The 21,830-nt window shown below is 41.4% G+C and overlaps 2 pseudogenes; both read left to right on the top strand.

Moving 5' to 3' along the window:
- The first annotated feature begins 5,784 nt into the window (after nucleotides 1-5,784).
- On the top strand, nucleotides 5,785-8,714 carry LOC144373275 (olfactory receptor 3A3-like; annotated as a pseudogene).
- A 3,969-nt stretch (nucleotides 8,715-12,683) lies between these two features.
- LOC144373278 (olfactory receptor 5J3-like) lies at nucleotides 12,684-21,448 on the top strand (annotated as a pseudogene).
- The last annotated feature ends 382 nt before the right edge of the window (nucleotides 21,449-21,830 follow it).

The following is a 21,830-nucleotide window of genomic DNA, read 5'->3' as shown; positions in this document are numbered from 1 at the left end:
AGCGAGCAGAGATTTGAGACTGGGGTGCAGAGGGACCATTAGAGAGAGGAAAGGATGAAGACTGAGGTGCAGAAGGACTTTTACAGAGAGCAGAGCTTGGTGACTGAGGTGCAGAAGGATCGTTGCAGAGAGAAGAGTTTGGAGACTGGGGTGCAGAAGGACTGTGACAGAAAGCAGAGGTTTTCAATTTGGGAGCAGATGGACCGTTACAGAGAGAAGAGGTTGGAGACTGAAATACAAAAAGTCTTTTACAGAGAGCAGAGTTTGGAGACTGGGTAGAGGAATGATCGTTTCAGAGAGCAGATGTTGGATTTTGGGGTCAGAAGGACTGTTGCAGAAAACAGACGTTGGAGCCTGGAGTGCAGAAGGATCGTTGCAGAGAGCAGAGGTTGGAGACTGAGGTGCAGAAGGATCGCTTCAGAGAGCAGAGTTTGGAGACCAGGGGTGCAGTAGGATAGTTACAGAGAGCACAGTTTAAAGACTGGGGTGCAGAAGAGATGTTGCAGAGAGCAGAGGTTGGAGACGTTGGTGCAGAAGAACTGTAGCAGAGAGCAGAAGTTTGAGACTGGGGTGTAGAAGGACTGTTGCAGAGAGCAGGCATTGGAGACTAGGATGCAAAAGGATCGTTGCAGAGAGCAGATGTTGGAGACTGGTGTGTAGAAAAATTTTTGCAGAGAACAGAGTTTGGAGACTGGGGTGCAGAATGACTGTTACAAAGAGTAGAGGTTTTAGACTGGGGTGCAGAATAACTGAAAGAGAAAGTAGAGTTTGGAGACTGGGGTAAAGAAGGACTGTTACAGAGAGCAGATTTTGTAGCCTGGGGTGCAGAAGGACTGCTGCAGAGAACAGAGGTTGGATACTGGAGTGCAGAAGGGCCGTTGCAGAGGGATGAGGTTTGAGACTGAGGTGCAGAATGACTGTTACAAGGAGCAAAGTTTGGAAAACCGGGTGCAGACGGATCTTACAGAGAGCACGGGTTGGAGGGTGGAGACTGTGAAACAAAAGGACTTTTACAGAGAGCAAAGTTTGGAGACTGGGTAGAAGAAGGATCATTGCAGAGAGCAGATGTTGGAATCTGGGGTGAAGAAGAACTGTTACAGAGAGCACAGGTTGGAGACTGGGGTGCAGAAGAAATATTGGAGAGAGCATAGTTTGGGGAACTGGGTGTAGAAGGACTGATACAGAGAGAAGAGGTTGGAGACTGTGGTGCAGAAGGATCTTAAAGAGAGTAGAAGTTTGAGACTTGGTTGCAGAAGGACTGTTGCAGAGAGCAGAGGTTGGAGACTGGGGCTCAGAAGGACTGTTACAGATAGCACAGTTTCGAGACTGAGTTGCAGAAAGATCTTATAGAGAGCATTTTGGAGACAGTGGTGCAGAAGGCGTGTTACAAGAGCAGAGGTTTAAGACTGGGGTGCTGAAGGATTGTTGCAGAGAGCAGCATTTTCTGACTGAGGTGCAGACCTACTGTTGCAGAGAGCAGATGTTGGATCCTAGGTTGCAGAAGGATCGTTGCAGAGAGCAGAGGTTAGAGACTTGGGTGCAGAAGGCCTATTAAAGAGAGCAGAGTTATAAGACTGGGGTGCAAAAGGACTGTTACAGAGAGCAGAGTTTGGAGATCTGGGTGAAAAAGGACTGTTACAGAGAGGAGAGTTTGGAGAATTGGTTGCAGAAGGATCTTACAGAGAGCAAATTTTGGAGACTGAGGTGCAGAAGGACTTTTACTGATAGTAGAGTTTGGAGACTAAGGAGCAGAAGAAACATTGTAGAGAGCAGATGTTGGAGACTGATGTCCAAAAAAATTGTTACTTAGATCACAGGGTAGAGACTGTAATGCAGAAGGAGTGTTACAGAGAGCAGAGTTTGGAGATTGGGGTGCAGAAGAACTGTTACTGAGAGCAGAGGGTGGAGACTGGGGTGCAGAGGACTGTTGCAGAGTGCAGATTTGGAGACTGAGGTGCAGAAGAACTGTTACAGAGAGCAGAGTTTGGAAACTTGGGTGCAGAAAGACTAATGCAGAATCTAGAGGTTTGATCCTGGGGTGTAGAAGGACCGTTACAGAGAGCAGAGTTTGGAGACTGTTGTACAGAAGGACTGTTAAAGGGAGCAGAGGTTGGAGACTGGGGTTCTAAAGGATCATTGCAGAGAGCAGATGTTGTAGACTGGTGTGCAGAAGTATCTTACAGAGAGCATAGACTGGAGACTGAGCTGCATAAGGTCTGTTACAGAGACCAGTGGTTGAAGACTGGGGTGCACAATGATCATTGCAGAGAGCAGAGGTTGGAGACTGAGGTGAGGAAAGATCGTTGAGGAGAGTAGAGGTTGGAGACTATGGTGGAGAACGATACTTATAGAGAGCAGATGTTGGAGACTGGAGTGCAGAAGGACAGTTACAGAGAGCACAGGTTGGAGACTGGGGTGCAAAAGAAATGTGGCAGAGAGTAGAGGTTGGAGACTAGGTTTCAGAAGGACTGTTACAGAGAGCAGAGGTTGTATACTGAGTTGCAGAAGGACTGTTACAGAGAGCAGAGGTTGGAGACTGGGGTGCAGAAGGACCGATGCAGAGAGCTGAAGTTGGAGATTTTGGTGCCTAAGATTGTTACAGAGAGCAGATGTTGGATACTGGGGTGCATATAGGCTGTTACAGAGAGCAGAGGTTAGAGACTGAGGTGCTGAAGAATCTTAAAGATAGCAGAGGTTAGAGACTGGGGTGCAGAATAACTGTTGCAGAGACTAGAGGTTGGAAACTGAGGTGCAAAAAGATCGTTGCAGAGAGAAAAGGTTTGAGACTGGAGTGCAGAAGGCCTGTTGCAGAGAGCATATTTTGGAAACTGGAGTGCAGAAAGCGTTTTACAGAGAGCAGAGGTTGGAGACTGGGATGCATAAAGACTGTTACAGATAGCACAGTTCGGAGACTGGGCTACAGAAGGATAATTGCAGAGATCAGAGGTTTCAGACTGAGGTGCAGAAGCACTTTTATAAAAAGAAGAAGTTGAAAATTAAGGTGCAGAAGGAGAGTTACAGAGAGAAGAGGAAGGAGACTGCGGTACAAAAGGACTGTTACAGAGAGCAGAGTTTGGAGACTGGGGTGCAGAAGGACCATTGCAGAGAGCAGAGGTTGGAGCCTGGGGAGAAGAAGGATCATTGCAGAGAGCAGATGTTGGAGACTGGGATGCAGAAGGACTGTTACAGAGAGCAGAGGTTAGAGAATGAGGTGCAGAAGGATCGTTACAGAGAGCAGAAGTTGGAGACTGAGGTGCAGAAGGACTTTTACAAAGAGCAGAGGTTGGAGACTGGGGTGCAGAAGGATTCTTACAGAAAGCAGAGGATGGACACTGGGTTGCATAAGGAGTGTTACAGAGAGCAGAGTTTGGATATTCTGGTTCAGAAGAACTGTTAAAGAGAGCAGAGTTTTGAGACTGGGGTTCAGAAGGATTGTTACAGAGTGCAGAGGTTTAATTCGGGTGCAGCAGGACTGCAACAGAGAGTAGAGCTTGGAGACTGGGGTGCAAAAGAACTGTTACAGAGAGCAGAGGTTGGAGACTGCAGTGCAGAAGGCCTGTTAAAGAGAGCACTGGTTGGAGACTGAGGTGCAGAAGGATCTTACTGAGAGCAGAGGTTGGATACTGGGGTGCAGAAGGACAGTTACAGAGAGCATAGGTTGGATACTGGGGTACAGAAGCAATTTAACAGAGAGCATAGTTTTGAGACTGGGATGCAGAAGGACTGTTACAGAGAGCAGAGGTTGGATTCTTGGTTGCAGAACGACTGACACACAAAGCACAGTTCGGAGACTGGAGTGCATAAGGACCGTTACAGAGAGCAGAGTTTGGAGACTGAGGTATAGAAGGACTGTTACAGAGAGCAGAGGTTGCAGACTGGGGTGCATAAGGACTGTTTCAGAGAACAGAGGTTGGGGACTGGGGTGCAGAAGAACCGTTGCAGAGAGCAGAGTTTTCAGACTTACGTGCAGAAAGTTTGTTACAGCGAGCAGAGGTTGGATACTGGGGTGCAGAAGGACTATTACAGAGAGCAGAGTGTAGAGATTGGGGTGCAGAAGGATGTTACAGAGAGCAGAGTTTGGAGACTGAGTTGCAGAAGGACTGTTGCAGAGAGCAGAGGTTTGAGACTGAGGTGCAGAATGATCGTTTCAGAGAGAAGAGGTTGGAGACTGGGGTGAAGAAGGCCTGTTACAGAGAGCAGAGTTTGGAGACTGGGGTGCTGAAGGCCTGTTACAGAGAGCAGAGGTTGGAGACTGGGGTGCAGAAGGACTGTTAGAGATAGCACAGTTTGTAGACTGGTGTGCAGAAGGATATTATAGAGAGCAGAGTTTTGAGACTGAGGTCCAGAAGAACTGTTACAGAGAGCAGAGGTTGGAGACTGGGTTGCAGAATGATTGTTGCAGAGAGCAGAGTTTTCAGACTTAGGTGCAGAAAGACTGTTGCAGAGAGCAGATGTTCTAGAGTGTGGTACAGAAGGACTCTTTCAGAGAGGAGAACTTGGAGAATGGGGTGCAGTAGTTTTATTTCAGGGAGTAGAAGATGGAGACTGGGATGCAGAAGGCCTGTTACAGATATTACAGTTTGCAGAGTGGTTTTCAGAAGGATATTATAGAGAGCAGTGTTTGGAGACTGAGGTTTAGAAGAACTGTTACAGAGAGCAGAGGTTGGAAACTGGGTTGCAGAATAATTTTTTCAGAGAGCAGTTTTCAGACTGAGGTGCAGAAGGACTTTTGCAGAGAGCAGATGTTTGAGACTGGGGTGCAAAAAGAGTGTTCCAGAGAGCATAACTTGGAGACTGGGATGGAGAAGGATTGTGGCAGGGAGCAGAGGTTGTAGACTGCGGTGCAGAAGGACTGTTATAGAGAGCAGAGGTTTTAGACTGTGGTGCAGAAGGCGTTGTACAGAGATCAGAGTTTTGACACTGTGGTGCAGAATGATTGCTGATAGCTGGTGAGCCTCCTTCTGGACACCTTCTTTTCCGCACAGTCCATCAGGTCCTCTCTTCTCACCCTGCTCTTTTTTTGGCTTTATGAGTACCTGTGACTTCCAGAGTCACTCTAAGACATGACTCCCAGGCCTATCTCCTGGGAACCTGTCCCGCTGCCTCCTGGAATCTCCTTGGGGAGACCCCGCAGGTACCCAGACTCCAGGCCAAACCTCCTTTCCTCCTTTCCTCTTCCCAGACACGCTCCTTCTCATTTTTATTTATGTTATAATGAGTGATCCCACTGCCACTCAGCTACCCCACAGACCCGGTGCCCTCTTGTGTCCTCGTCACCAGGATTTTAAATTTCTCCACCCAGGCCTCCTCTTCAGAGCTTTTCCCCAAGCTCCAAATGTCACATCTTCAGTTACCAGATATTTCCTTTCAATCTTGTGTTGGCACCTGATTACTCTCCCAGATGACATGAAGATATTCTAACCAAAGCACATGGACTGTAGAGACTATTATGGCTTAGAAATAAGGTATCCCCCCACCAAAAGCTCAGGGTCAGCCACAGGAGCAGTGTTCAGAGGTGAAATGATTAGACTGTGAGACTTGTGACCTAATCTGTGGATCCAGCCATTTTGTGGGTTAATTATCTGAAAGGCCCACTGTACTGAGAGGAGTGTGGGCAGGTGGAGTGTGGCCGGGGACATGCCCTGGGGAATCACATCTTGTCCCCTGCGAACTGTCTCCTCCCATTCCCTCCCCCGCCCAACCTTCGGGCTGCCATTAGCTAGGGATGCTTCCCCCCTTGTTCCCTTCCACCTCGGTGTCCCACCTCATCTCAGGCTGGCAGCAATGGGTCAGCTGGCCCCAGACAAAACCTCCACGCCAAAAGGCCAGAGTGAATCTCCCCCTCAGGGTTGTTCTGGTCAGGCCTGTGGTAACTGTGGCAACCATGGACTGACCCAGGGAGTAGGTGTTATGAGTGGATTGGACCCACAACTGTTTCCTAAATCCACAGATTCTGTCATTTTCAGAGCTCAAGACATTTTTCTATGGATGGCCTGTTTGCAGCCTGCCCTCACCTAGAATGTGGTCTACTAGTGATTATTGTGATTCTCCAGCCCTCCTGGTCCTGCCCTTTTGCAAACCACAGCTAGCTCCTAGGCAGCCAGACCCATGGACCTCCTGCTGCCAACTGAGGAGAGAAGAGAGATTTTCTGAGGACCCTGTTAGAAGTCCACTCTTATTTTTTTTAAAGACCACACTCAGAGGGCATGTTTCAGGCAGTCCTTCACATGCGTCTTCGAGAAATCAGACTCACAATGATTTTGGTGATTTTCTCCCAGGCTCCAATAACCACCACTCTACTCCCTACTTCTCTGAGATCAACTTTTTAACTTCCACAAAGAAGTGAAAAACTGCTATTTCTCTTTATGTGTCTGGCTTATTTCACTTAATACAATTTCTCCCATGAGCTAGTTTTAAATAGAACCTGCACAACAAATTCTTTTATGTCAGATTTAAATTTTATTCTGAAGAGATAATTCGAAATGGTCACATATGTTTATGTAGGAAAATGTTCATTACAATATTTATAGGACTGGAGATGATCTGAATGTTTAGCCAAAGGGGAGAGATTAAGTTTATTTAAGAGAGATGTAAGTTTATTGATCATCTCAATAGATGCAGAAAAAGCATTTAACAAAATATAGCACCCCTACCTGTCAAAACAGTAGAAACACTAAGGACAGAAGGAACTTTGTAAAAGAATTGTAAAAGCTATCTATGCTAAACCCAAGGCAGCATCATTCTAAGTGGAGAACGTTGAAAGCATTCACTCTAAAAACTGGAAGCAGACAGGGTGCCCCCTCATTCACCACTTTTATTCAACTTCATCCTTGAAATTGCCAGAGCCATTAGAAAAAAGAAAGAAATTAAAGGTATAAAAATAGGTCAAGAAGAATTCAAATCTCACTCTTTGCTGACAGGATCATGTCATCTTCTTAAATTTTTTATTAGAGCATAATAGTTATACATAGAAGTTGGGTTTATTTGGAAAAGATCCTACGTTCATGGAATCTGATTTACTCCATTCTGTCCCCACCCCCATCTCCCTCTTCTTTCCGAACCCATTCTCCTTTCTCTACTGATCTTTCTTTGGGTCATTTATCTGTTAATTTCAGACTGGTGCTTTCTACATATACATACAGGTGCAGTCCCCTGTTTGAGACTTTCATGTGCACATAACATGATCTGCATAAAGACCTTTCACATTCCCTCCCTTCACAAACCTCTCCACCCTCTCATTCTTCTTCTACTCTACTGATCTTCCCTGTATACTTAAGATAGCCAGGCCAACCCCACTTCATCAACTTCTTTCCTCTATTTTTCTCTGGCCCTGATAATTTCAGCATTGTACAGAAATAGTTAACTTCTGCCTTTCCGAACACAGAGATCAAGATTGATGTAAAATGAGAAAAACTCTACATTGGAAAACACTGAAGGCAACACCGACTGCTTCTGCAGATGATGACTCTGCTTTGTAAATTTTTTTCTTAACATTTGCAATGAAAATGAACTTCTCCAAAAATCCTATGTTTACATGAAAAAACAACAGGAGACAGAGATTACTGAGACAATAAGAAATGACTTCACACAATGATGAGGTTGAATGGCTTTCTGTTGGCTTCTAGCAATTCTCTGGTTACTCCCACCCACCATCACCCCTGAAAATGTGTGCGGCTCCATGGGTCTGATTCCCTGAGACCAGTCCCACAGGTTATCAGTCTCCAGGCTGCTTTTCATTCTATATTATTTGCCATGTGGCTGCAGATTAACAAGCCTGTTTGGGGTGCTCTCAGTCCATTTTCTTCATGGTCTCTTTTTCTCTGTTTTGTAGCTATGACAACATTGGAAATGAGTAATCAATCATTTGTCACTGAATTCATCTTCTTGGGATTTTCCAACCACTCCAACCTACAGGGCTGGTTCTTCCTGCTCTTTCCGGTCATTTACCTGACCACTCTCCTGGGGAACATGCTCATAATAGTGGCCACCAGGGTCAGTCCTGCTCTGCACACTCCAATGTAATTTTCCTCAGCAATTTGAGCTTCTTGGACGTCTGCTACACATTCACTACCCTCCCAGTACTGCTGGTGAACATCTTCTGGGAGAAGAAGGCCATTTCTTATGAGGGCTGCCTTTCCCAGATCTTCTTCTTGTTGACAAGTGCTGGCACAGAAGGCGACTTACTGGCTGTGTGGCCAGTATGACTGCTGTGTGGCCACCTGCCGTCCTCCTCAGTATTCAGTCATCATGAGTGTGAAGGTCTGTGTTGGTTTGGTTACTTTGTCCTGACTGTGTGGGCTGGTGAATTTGGTCACACACACGGTGCTGGCCATCACACTCACTCTGTTTGGGCCCCACCAGATAAGCCACTTTCTCTGTGACACCCCATTGCTCCTGAAGCTCTCCTACTCAGACACCTCTGTCAACGAGTCTGCGCTCCATGTTGTCAGTGCCACCATGGCCCTGAGCCCCTGCCTCTTCTCTGCAGGCTCCTATGCACTCATCATGGCGGCCGTCCTGGAAATTCCCTCTGCCCAGGGCAGGAGGAAGGCCTTCTCCACCTGTGCGTCCCCCCTCACTGTCGTGGTGGTCTTCTATGGAACAGCCAACTTCCACTATGACAGGCCCAGAGAAGGCTGGACACGCACACCCTGGTCTCCATGCTCTTCTGTGCGGTGACCCCCATGTTGAAGCCCATCATTCATAGCCTGTGAAGCAACGAGGTCCAGAGTTCCCTGAGAAAGCTTGCTGGGAGACAGACTGTATAGTGAGATTAGAACTAGATGATGGTTTCATTCTAGGAAATGTCTTAGTTGTAGAAATATGTGAACTCTTCAGCAGCAATTACAAGAGTGCTCTCTCTATACACAGTGTCTCATGAACACTGTGGTTTCCCTCCAACCAGAAGAAGCACACTGTGCTAAGTATGTGACACATTGTGACCTCACCACGGTTCTCTAATCCACAGGTATTTCAAAATATTTTTATTACTTTTCTCTCCAAAAAAAGCCTATACCCAAAGCAGTCAATCTCCTTTCCCCCAATATTGCAGCTCTACCAACATTAGTGAATGTGAAGTGCTATTTGCAATGTGACTTCGACTTGCATTTTCCTAATGGATATTGATTCTAAGTTTTAAATAAACACCATTTCTGTGTTTCTCATTCACATGTGGAAAGACCTATGTATACACTCGAGTTTCTGTGGATATTTTTAATGAAGTAATACCATATACGCCTTTTGGATCTGACTCCTTTCACTTAGGATGTTTGCAAATTTCAGTTATATTGTAGCTTGTATTAGTATTTTAGTTTATTCCTCCTTATTGTGACTGATTTCCATCTTATGAAAATTCCACATTTCTATTTTTATTTCCCACTGGATAGTAATTTTTACTTTGTGTCTGTGTGGCTGTCATACTGGAGATTGAACCTGGAGCCTCATGCACACTAAACAATGTTCTACCACTAAGCCAAAGCCCAACCCTCTTAAAAATTTTGTTTTGAGTCAGGGTCTTGCAAATTTGCCCAGGTTGTCCCTGAATTTGTGATCCTCCTGCCTCAGCTTTTTGAGTAGCTAGATTACAGACCTGCCTGGTCATTTTCACTTTTTGACTAATATGAATAAGATTCGTATATATAATATGAAAATTATATATAATATGAACATTATATGAACATTCATGTAGAAATCATTGGTGGACAACTTTTTTATTTATCTTAAGTTTGTAAGTAGGAGTGGAAGAGGTGGATCATTAACTCCATATTTAACTTTCTGAAGAAGTTCCAGATCATTTTCAGACTAGTGGAACCAGCTTAGCTTATTATTAAGAGTGGTGAATAAAGCTTCTGATTTCCTCACTCCCTTAACAAAACATCATTATCATTCCTTTTATTGTGAAGACCCTGGAATTTGTGAAGTGCTTCATCAAATGTGCTTTAGCTTTGCCTTTCCCTGATGGCTAATCATTCTAAGATCTTTTAGGAGTATTGTTAATGTGTCTCTCCTAAGCATGAGGAAAACCCCATTGTATTATGGGAAATTTTAAGTTTTAGAGACTTACCTCTTTATCTAATAATTTTTTTTGTGTGTGCAGTAAAATACTACAAGACTTTAAAGCTTGTTGTCTTTTCTCCATCTGTGCCCGAAAGAGCTGTTTGATGACCTTTTTTTCCCCCTTACTTTTAAACTCCATAGCAAACAATTTCTTCACCAGGTCATGAGCATCATCAGGATCATAAAATTAAGGGGCACGAAGTCATACAGTGTTTTGTAAGGGATCAGCACTTAGCACTAGTGAATCAGCTGAAGATAGTGGGGATGCTTTTAATATCGTGGCTTCTGATATCTGTCCATCTGGCAAAGTATGTAACATGAAGAAAAAACTTCATATGCCGTGCGAAATCCATCCCAATATGTGTACACTCACCCTGACTCCTTCTCTCCCTAGCGGGAAGGGAAGGCAGTCTTGAGGTTTCTGCCACCCACAACTTCTGAGCAGAAATATCACTCTGAACTTTGCTCATCCACATCCCAGAAGAGAGAGGACGCTGATCTTCTCGCTGCATGCTGGGAACAGGTGATTGCCAAGACATTAATGAATCCAACAGCGAATTAACTACTCTCCATTGTTGCAGTTGAACTCAAGCCGTTGCCTTTGAGTTGTGTTTGCACACTGAGGAGTCTCAGAGCAGCTGAAGAGGAGAGGCTCGATGCATCTTCCCAACAGGTCAGCCCCAGACCTCTATAAATGTCCATCACAGGAAAATGAATTGTGAGAGATCAGAGGATTTTGACTCCTTCATGAGGCCACAGATATGCGAGAGGAAACTTTCAGAATAACAGGTCCGTTTTGTGGTGAATGGAGACCAACAGCCAGTTTTACCAAGAGTTTCTTTGCAGCCCAGGTGCTAGTATGGAGATCAGCAAGGGCCACACCAAAACCAGAAATCTACGCCTCTCTGTGAGAGTTGCTGGTAAGTAGTTTATTTACCATCACAATTTTCAAAAACACTATCCCAGAATCAGGATACACCTACACCTTATAAACATATTACAGAATACTGTACATATTTTCATTACCATTTTGATGGCATTTATGTAATGACCTATCATAGCACCTTTTCTATGTGTGTCTAAGTTTCCACAATACTACTTGTATTGCCAGAGTAGAAATAACTTCAGTGGTTATAACAAAACCTGAGGGATATAGCATGATGCCTCCAGTACTGGAAGAAAACCCAAAACATAACCAGAAACCCTGAGATGCCTAAATTCCTTAAGTGAGATGATGTGTGTGGAAAATTACTTATGGTAAACAATAGATAATGCTAAGTGTTAATCCTCTGCTTTTGATGAACAGAACAAAAAGAAATAATTTTTAGGGAGAAAGTATACGGACACATTCCCATTATGATACAATATAGCATAACAATAGACCTACCAAAATATCTGTTTAAATAAAAAATCATTATTGTAGAAGAAGTTATGTTTAGAAATGTATTCATTCACTAACTAGGGGTTTTCATCTTTATCTTACAACACATGGATGCTTGGGGAGGGGAGTTGCAAGCAATTTATTAACTGTAATAAATCCCTGAAGCTTGTGAGTAATCTACTTCATACACAACCCCCCTCCTTTAGAAATATTATATTTTGTTGTCACTCATAAGTGACTTCATTCTCGGTCACCTGAGTTTGAGATGACTGATTGGGAAAGAAAGATGCAGAGCTGCTTGTTCTGTGGGAACTGAACCGATGGTCTCCATAAGGGATATGTTTAGGAGACAGGAGACACTGAGTTCCTCAGAAGCCGCTGGGCTATGCTGCCTCACTTATGCCCACAGAGGCTTTATTTTTCTCAGCAAGATATCTGCACCAGAACCACTGAACAGAAATGTCCTCTCGCCTTTGTCAAGTCTCTGTTAGATCCTTTAAGTCCCACACCATACCGTCTTTAAAAAATCTTTTAAAAACTCTGCTCAATTGATGTACTTGACAGACCTTCTTCATTTGTCAAACCTTTACTAAGTGCACATTTACACAAGGTGTTGCCCTAGTGTTTAGAACACAATTGAGAGGCCCAACTAGGACCTGGAGGAGCGCCTATTCAAGATGGAATGAGAGGCTTTGATAAGTATTAAGTGCTCCATTCCCAGAGCTGCCCAAGCAAACACTAAGAGAAAATAATGATAATTTGTAGATTACATAGAATTGTTACCAAGTTTCCTGCACATATTGAGTTCATCTTTCCATTAGATTTTAAGTTTATTTAAGGACACTGTCGGAGACCAGCTCCAACAGGGGGTCTCAGGAGACGAACAGATGGTGAGGAGTCGGTGAAAGAGGGGGTGGAGAAACAGCACCAACACCAAAGTGAAGGTGTTGATCCCAATCTTTACTTGTGAAGTTGATCATATATACTTTTCATTTTGGCAGGCTTACAGAACTTGGTGGTTACAAAACAGGAATCATTATTCAAACAAAACAAAATATTACGTAGCTACAATTAGAATACAAGAATGTATCTTGGCTTATGCATAAGCAAGCATTTGTACTTTCAGTTCGAGTTTTGCTTTGAGCTGTTTCTGCTTAGTTAACTTTTAATAATAGTTACAAATGTCCCAAACTATTTGCATATACCTTGACTATTCTTTCTTCACTTACTGACTAAAACCGATGCCATGGTTATGGCAAGTAGTAATCAAACAAAAGTAAGAGCACAAACCATTGTGCACAGGAACAAGAACAAGTTGCCCAGTACTAAGCACTAATTTATCTTCTTAACATTAATTTTCCTTCTCTAGATTTTAATTTAATTTCTCAAAAACTTCCTTGACAGGAATATAGGGAGTGTTTCTTTACACATTAACAATTTACACTCCACAGCTAAATCATTGCATTTAGAGCAAACAGATCTATGCTTTAGAAGTAGTTGCATTAATTGGGAAAGTCATGATTTTTCCTTTAAACTTAATGGTCATATGAGAAATCAAAACTATACTTATTAAAGGAATACAAAAACAAATCAGCCCATTCCCAGAAACATACTGCGCTCCTCCAGAGGATGGACGCCTTGCGCCATCCACCTCAGTAGTGCCTTGCCATTGCCTGAGTCAGGGGACGGGTGCAGCAGGACAGGGAGCAGATCTTATCCTCTTTGGGTTTCTTAGTAGATCTGGCTTAGGATTAAATTGGATCCTGTATAGGAACAAAATTCGTTTGAATTGAAACTAACCACTACCAAGAAAAGAAATTTTAAAATCCTAAATGGAAAAGATAATTTTTTATTTTGAAGAATTTTATAACTAGAAGGCTCTGAAATATCGTAAGAGGTAATAATTTGTCTTCCCTTTCCCCTTTATCTAGAAGAAGCACAGGTGAAATAAAAAGAACTGAAAAACCTGGCACAGTGGTGCACGCCTGTAACCCAGCAGCTCAGGAGGCTGAGCAAGGAGGAGAGTGAGTTCAAAGACAGCCTCAGCACAAACAAGGCACCAAGAAACTCAGTGAGACCCTGTCTCTAAATAAAATATAAAATAGGGCTGGGGATGTGGCTCAGTGGTCAAGCCCCTGAGTTCAATCTCCGGTAACTGCCTGGCCCCCAAAAAACAGAACTGAAAGAGATGTTAAATGCTGAATTGAGTGCTGAATCTCCAAGACAGGAGGGAGGCTTTTTCTTGCTGAATTTGTTAAGATTTTAAACCTACCAGTTAGGGGTAAGGGCATCCCTGCATGTTAGGTGAAAGAGCCCAGCCTCCCCCAAAGTGTGTTCTTGGACAAGCATCACTGGGAACACTTGGAACTCACTGACTTAGGCCAACTGTTCTGCACAATGACCTCTGATCTTTCCCTTGGCTCCAAGCACCCATATCACATGGAAGGATATGAGGACAACTCTGGGCAATGCCAGATAGCTCATAGATTTCACAGTAATAAATTCACATTGCCACAAGCACCTGAAATCATTCAGATATTGTTCTGAATAAATTGACCTTGTACTGTTTGTGTGTGTGTGTGAGTGTGTGTGTGTGTGTGTGTGTGTTAAGCAATTTACAAGGAAACATGAAAATTGGTTTTAAAAATTTTAATCATTTCTTGTGCTATTGAGATCAAATAGGAATCATTGTTTCCCTGATGTGCATAAGGGTTTTCATGATCACACCATTCTTCCTCGTTTTGGTCATGCCCATTTTTTTTTCTTTTGCATTTGAGGAATTGAATCCCTAAGTTTAGTCAGAAAAACATTTCCTTTATTACCAAAACAAAAAAAATCTTCTTTTAAGACTCTATACTTATTTATTTTATTTTGTTTACATTTAGATTTTAAAATTATTTGTGCTTAACTGAAGCACCGACTTTCTATTGAAATTTAAATACTTTAAGCTTTTTAAGGCCCTGAGATTTGGAATTTTAATGCAAGCTGTGTTGGCCTATTAATCATGTGCAATGAATTATTAGAACCAAGGACAAGAATGTCTGGGCATTGAAGATAATAAGGCAATTTACTAATATATGGTATTATCATCAGGTAACAAAGTATCACTACAAATAATAGTTATTACATGATAAATTTTCTGAGTCAATTTCTTTTTGGTTTCTTAAATCATAATTGTCTATACATATTAAATGTACAAATTAATGTACATTATGCAAATTAAAGGGATCCATTGATGTTTCCCTACTTGCATTAATATATTGTGCATTAATTTCAATTCTTTTTTCTGTAAAATGGGGATAATAGGTTATCTTATAGGTTGTTGTGTAAACCAAATAAGTTAATGCATGTAAAAGTCTTATAGGCATTTAATAAGTGTTAGGTATTTTTATCTAATGTGTGTCTCTATTCATTACTCAATTTGAAAAATCCTGATTGGATTCAGGTATGTAAAAATTTATCTATTCAAAGAAATTCACTGAGCTCTGATAGAATGGATTATCCGAAATTCAATTTAATTTTTACAGAAAGCATGCCACTTTTAAACCATATTAAACAAGGTTTTTAAAGTCAGGCATTTATGTGTATTGAAGCAATCTAAGAAGACTCACACTCAAATTGTTTTTCTATGAAATATGCCCTAGATGATTATGATGATTATGGTTATTATTATTGCAGAGCAGAGGGTTTACTATTAAGTTTATCTAATTCCTATGCTTCATTATATAAATTCTAAGGAGCAAGTACATATTGTGTCACAAAGTGTCATTCATGAGTTATGATTGTTAATAATGGATTCCAATGGTGACCATGATGATGATTCAATCTAATGCCCTACATTAATAAAGAGCATAGAGGATAAGGAAAATTGTTTGGGTATCATCCTTCACCCTACCCCACACCCGTGACCTACAAGAAATTAGCCAATAAAACCAAGGAAAAATTTATATGTAGATAAAATTATATAAACATACATTGGAAAATTTTTTTAATGCCCCATGAAATTGTCCCTCCTGAACTGACCTTTATATTTAAGACCTTTACAAAAGCAGTATGCACAACTTCAGAGATTGTATTTTTAAATCTCTGAACATTTACGTTTAGTTTTCTCTTTTACACATCCACAGACCATGTGCCAATTTACCATAGTAAAATCTGCTGGAACTGCCTTCTATGTTGAATTTTATTTCTTTTTCTGAAAACATCTAGATATCTACCTATAAAAGAGATTGTCATATTCATCTTTTTGATATGGGTGTTAAAAGAAAGTACATGTCATTGATTTCTAAATTACTTGAAGTTCATCCAGGTAGTTGATAGAGAAAACAGAGAACCTAAGAAATGTCAAGTACATGTAGATTCCAGCTCCATTTCAAAGTTGATTTATTGTAAATCAATGCTAATAAGGTAACCTCTTGTTTAGGGAAAGTATTTAGAGAAAGCGATACCTACAACTGAACTAGATAGTGTGGTGTTTTTAGTCATTTCTGGATAAACTTTTACTACAATTTTCGTTAACACCAAGTATCACAAGAATCCCTACTTTCTCTATTTCCTTCTCTACTTTGTCTATTCTCCTGGGGGATTTCATATTTACCCTTTGCTGTAACAGTTGCCTTCAAGACAATGACTCCCAAATCCACACCTGCAGTTCTAGGCTGTCTGTGAAGGGCATCTCCACGTGATTATCCCACAGATAACTCACATTCAACATTACTCAAATCAAATCCACTAAAGCCTCCTCTACATCTGCTATTCCTCACATATTCCTGTTTTCCTGAGTGATCCCGCCAGCTAGCCAGCCTACCCAAACTGATTTGTTTTCTTTACTGTGTCCTCTTCAACTAGGTCTTTAAAGTTCTCCATATCCTTCTCCATGAGGGCTTCAGAGATTTTCTCCCACCTTCAACACAGCACGTCTTCAGATACAGACCACTTCATTTTGATCTTGTTTTAGCACTCAGATCACTCTTTTGAACTAAACAGGTGTGTCTAAAACCTGGGGAACGAGGTTTCACAGGTATCGACCCCTGCTCCTTGGACTCATACGCACAATTCCATGAGTGGGTCTATCTGCATGTTCTTGACCTAGAGATCTGATGATTTTCTAAAACTCAGTCTATCTCCCTTCAGATGTCCCTGTTTTCAGTCTGCACTCACCTGAAAGAGATTTATGGTCCCCTATTGTTGATACTCTGCAATCATTGATGTCCATTCTCATACCCAATCCTGGCTTCCAGAGACACACCTGGGCTCTCAGGTGGCCCATGGCATGGTGGGGGGTGGGAAGTTATCCGAGGTTTCTATTGCCAAGTACCTTGCTTAGAAATCAGGCCTGACACAGCTTCACAGAGCCTAGTCCCGGCCCCATAGGCTGATACCCTGCCACCTCCCCTGAAGTAGCAGGCTCCTCAGAATAGCTCAGGGCTTGGCAGCATAAACTGGTACTATCCCACCAGCCCCTTGAAGCATAGCTGGAGTCCCATAGAAACAGGGTACATCTCTAAGGAAATGGGCTCCCTCCTCCCGCCCCAGTATGATGCAGCTCTCAGAGAAGCTCAATAGTGAGCGTCTTTCCATTTATAGCAATTAGGATAACCAAGTGTTCGGAGCTTGCTGAGCCTTAGATGGCAGATTCCTGCTATATTCTTTGAGATTTCTGCCATCAATGTTGCCTGAGATGCCAACTTGCCATCCCACTAACTATAAGACAGTGTTCTCAGTAAAGACCAATCCCACAACAAATAACACACACACACACACACACACACACACACACACACATGCACACGCCCATCTATCATGGTGAGCGAGGCTTTGTATCTGTGATACAGACCGAATGCACCCACCAATCACATTCACTGCTTCAAACAAATCGTGATCAGGAAACAACTGATGTCACTTGTAAAATGTGATATGTCCTGGACTATCACTGTGGTAAAAAAAAGAAGTAGAGAAATGCAAAAAAAATGGGAGAAAATACTTAACCTCTTAGAGACCTAAAAAAATATTTAGATGTGGTTCCAACCAATCCTGAGTTAAAAATCATCTTGAAAAAATGCTTTCACTTCTATTTATTTACTTACTTACTTACTTACTTACTTACTTACTTACTTACTGCAGTACTGGGGATTGAACCCAGTGGCACTCTACCATGAAGCTATATCCACAGCCTTTTCAATTATTTGGTGCGGGGGGCCTTGCAGAGTTTCAAATTTATTATCCTCCTTCCTTAGTCTCCCAAGTACCTGGGATTACAGGCAGGTACCACTCTTCCCCATTAATTACTTATTTTTAAAATAAGGCTATATTTAAAAAATTGAACAATAATTTGTACTCAAAGAATGCACAGATCTAAAGTGTACAGGTTTATAATATTTTACATATATATGAACCAAAAAAAAATCAGGATACAAAACATTTCCATCACTTTGGACAATTCCTTCATGCTTCAACTGGTATCACCCCTGAGCTCCAAAAAAAAAAAAAAAAGACCACCATTATTTCTTGACCATTATAGCTGTTTTGCTAATTTTTGAAGTTTATTTAAAGGAAACATACAGTATATATTTTGTATCTGGCTTCTTTCACCCAGAATTTTTTTTTATATTTGTCAATGTTATTAATGTTCCAGTATTTGTGTTTCTAAAGTAACTGAATTATTCCACTGCATGATAAAGCATGATTTGTCTTCTGTCCTTCTGCTGAAGACATATTTGTTTGAGTTATTATGAATTTTTACACAAGAATTTTTGTGAACTGTGCATTAATTTCCTTGGAAATATACTAGAAATGGGATTGTTTTGAACAGAATAACTACATATTTAATTAAATTAGAAATTACTAAATATTTTTGAAAAGTAAGTGTATAGACTCCAAATTTCACCTTGAGTATCTATCGAAATAGCTAGAAAGCATGTTGTTTTAATCATTATAATAACTAAAAAAGCAGAAAAAAATGCAAATTAATGACTTTCCTTGACTTTATTAGGGATGATTATTATAAGGCAAACAACAAACCAAAGTCTGGGAAGAGATAAGCAACCAAAATAATCCAGGCATTTTTTTAACTATGGGAGAACCCACTAGATACATAGGAGTTTATTTATTTAAAAAACTCAAAAAAATAGTTAATGGATTGCTAAAGACTTAGTATAGACTGGTTTAAGAGCATAAAGACCCAGAGGGCTATGGACATAAGATATTTGTATTTTTTTTTCTCTATAAATTCCACCAAATGCTCCCAGGAAGATAGGAAAGTATTCTGACAAAGTATCTTTAACGGTATCATTTCTTGGATAGGTGGAGGGACAAAGAACAGCAACAGCAGCCAAAACTCCTCCCAGACCCATTTCCTGATTTTTTCCATAAAACAAAACTGTAATCTTCAGAGGCAATAGTAACAGAAACTGTTACTTTAGGACACTCAACAGAAAACCTTTGCAGCTATGGAAAGGAAAAGACCGAAATGTCTAACGTCGGGAGGAATAAGAACTAGGCTCAGCCATATTGCTAGAAAGTGGGTCACTGTGAAGGCCATATTTCTGTGACTGAGTTTACAGTACCTAAGGCAGGGCTTCCTGGAAACTTCATAAATCCCTTCTCTGTTTCCCACTAGTCCACTAACATGCATTGACTGAAAATAACAGTAGAATACAGCTGAGAATTCTTCAAGAAATAGATTATCTCTGGAGAACAGCGAAAATAGAATACACAAAAGAAAGCATGGAACAATATTAACAAACTGAACTCAGCCATATAGAATAAAAATAACATTACAGTCAATTGAGATCAATCCCAGAATGCAAGGCTGGTTCAATATTCAAAAATTCAATCAACCGAATTTCCATAGTAACAGACTAAATAAGAAAAAATATATATCATTTCAATAGATGCAGAGAAAATAAGAAAATTCAGTATCTATTTATGATAAAAAAGTATAACTAAATGAAACTAGGGGCAAAGTCCAGTGGTATAGTGCAGGCTTAGTATGCATAAGGCTCTGAAATCAAAACCCAGCACACATACACCAAAAAAATGTGCCAGACACATAGCTTATATTATCTCAAAACGTTTTTCAGCAGTTGTGAAATAGACATCATTAATATCCTAAGCAAGGAACAAACTGAGGAATAGAGATGAGCTGACTTTTTTACAAACAACATCTAGTAAAAAACAGATGGATTTCAATCCACATCTATCTGGACCAAGAGCCTACTGTTTTACTATAATATTTTTCATTTAAGATTGAAAAAGTAAAAGAAATTTTAGTTCAAGAAAATGGATCACAGATTAGCATGGGTAACATGATAGAAAATCAGTAATTGTATCAATCATTGTTTTTTCAGGAAATGTAATGTATGGTGAGGTAAATTTTATAATACAAAAGAAAAAAAATACCTAAGTATATATCATTTGTCAAAATTTTTTGTATCTTATAAAACTTAAAAAAATAAAAGTTTCTACTGAAAAAAAATAGATCAATGTATTTAAAAGCAGGTGACTTATAATTTTACTTTTAAGAAATAATCAGAGATGATTACAGATACATATGTATGAAAGCTTCTATTCCAATATTTATGATAGTAAATGGAATGGAAGGTTTCTATGTTCAATAAAAAGGGAGATATTAACTTAATTTCATGTTAGGAAATTAAGATAACAAGGCAAACAACTAAATAGAGTACAACAATATTGGGAAATTTTGCTTTGGATATTTTAAAGACAGATAGAGGTAGAATGGGATGAATGCAAAGAGAGCTTTGATTTTGTGACCTGTTCTATTCTTCTGAATAACTTTCTGCATTTTCTTCATTTTTCCACAATAAAATATTACTTGAAATAACAGACATACAAAAAAAATTCATCACAGTGAAGCACAGTGTTAGGAAGGAGATACTGCAGATTCAATGAGACACAGGGGTTGATAGCTGGTTGTGCATTTAGACCAAGTCTCCATTTATTCTTACAAAAGAGCACCCATGCAAAAGTCTGTGAGAAGTTATGCTCTCTCTAAAGTCACTCCTATACGTCTCTTTCCAGAGTCCAGGCATCTCTGTATACAATATTATTTGCCATATTCCTGCAGATTAACAAGCCTGTTTGGGGTGCTCTCAGTCCATTCTCGTCATGGTCTCTTTTTCTCTGTTTTGTAGCTATGATACCATTGGAAATGAGCAATCAATCATTTGTCACCTAATTCATCTTCTTGGACTTTTCCAACCACTCCAACCTACAGGGCTGGTTATTTCTGCTCTTTCTGGTCATTTACCTGACCACTCTCCTGGGGAACATGCTCATAATAGTGGCCACCAGGGTCAGTCCTGCTCTCCACACTCCAATGTACTTTTTCCTCAGCAATTTGAGCTTCTTGGACGTCTGCTAAATATCCATCACGCTCCCAGTACTGCTGGTAAACTTCTTCTGGGAGAAGAAGGCCATTTCTTATGAGGGCTGCCTTTCCCATATCTTCTTGGTGACATGTGCTGGCACAGAAGGCTTCTTACTGGCTGTGTGGCCAGTAGAGTGCTGTGTGGCCACCTGCCGTCCTCCTCAGTATCCAGTCATCATGAGTGTGAAGGTCTGTGTTGACCTGGTGACTGGGTCCTGGCTGTGTGGGCTGGTGAATCTGGTCACACACCCGGTGCTGGCCATCACACTCACTCTTTGTGGGCCCCACCAGTTCAGCCACTTTCCCTATGACACCCCATTTCTCCTGAATCTCTCCTGCTCTGACACCTCTGTCAACAAGTCTGTGCTCCACGTGGTCAGTGCCACCATGGGCCTGAGCCCCTGCCTCTTCACTGCAGGCTCCTACGCACTCAACATGGTGGCCATCCTGGAGATTCCCTCCGCCCAGGGCACAAGGAAAGCCTTCTCCACTTGTGTGTCCCCCCTCAATGTTGTGGTGGTCTTCTATGGAACAGCCAACTTCCACTATGACAGGCCCAGAGAAGGCTGGACATGAACACCCTGGTATCTGTGCTCTTCTGTGTGGTGATCCCCCTGTAAGCCCCGTCATTCACAGCCTGAGGAGCAACGAGTTCCAGAGTGCCCTGAGGAAGCTGGCTGGAGGGTGTGAATCTCTTTGCATGATCAAAGTCTAGACCAATCTTCAAACTGGAGTATAGAGTCATCTGGAAAAAGATGCCTCCCAGTGACTTGTAGGCACCTGGTTAGAGAGTCTGTATCTGGAGCTTTAACTCCAACTTCCGCTTTTAAAATCTCTGATACTCCTTTCTCTCCACTCTTTTAACCAAAACCCTTTTCTCTCTTTCAGTTCAAGTGCGTTGGACACCTTGTGTGGGTGTTCAGCACCATCTCTGTCCTTCTGTGTTCTCTCCACACCAGAGGGACAGAAAGTACGAGAACCTCGTTTTCCACACTCCCCTGC

Source organism: Ictidomys tridecemlineatus, unplaced genomic scaffold, assembly GCF_052094955.1.
Source record: "Ictidomys tridecemlineatus isolate mIctTri1 unplaced genomic scaffold, mIctTri1.hap1 Scaffold_345, whole genome shotgun sequence".
NCBI lineage: Eukaryota > Metazoa > Chordata > Mammalia > Rodentia > Sciuridae > Ictidomys > Ictidomys tridecemlineatus.
Note: the sequence above shows the minus strand (reverse complement) of the source record. Positions and strands in the feature narration are given on the sequence as shown.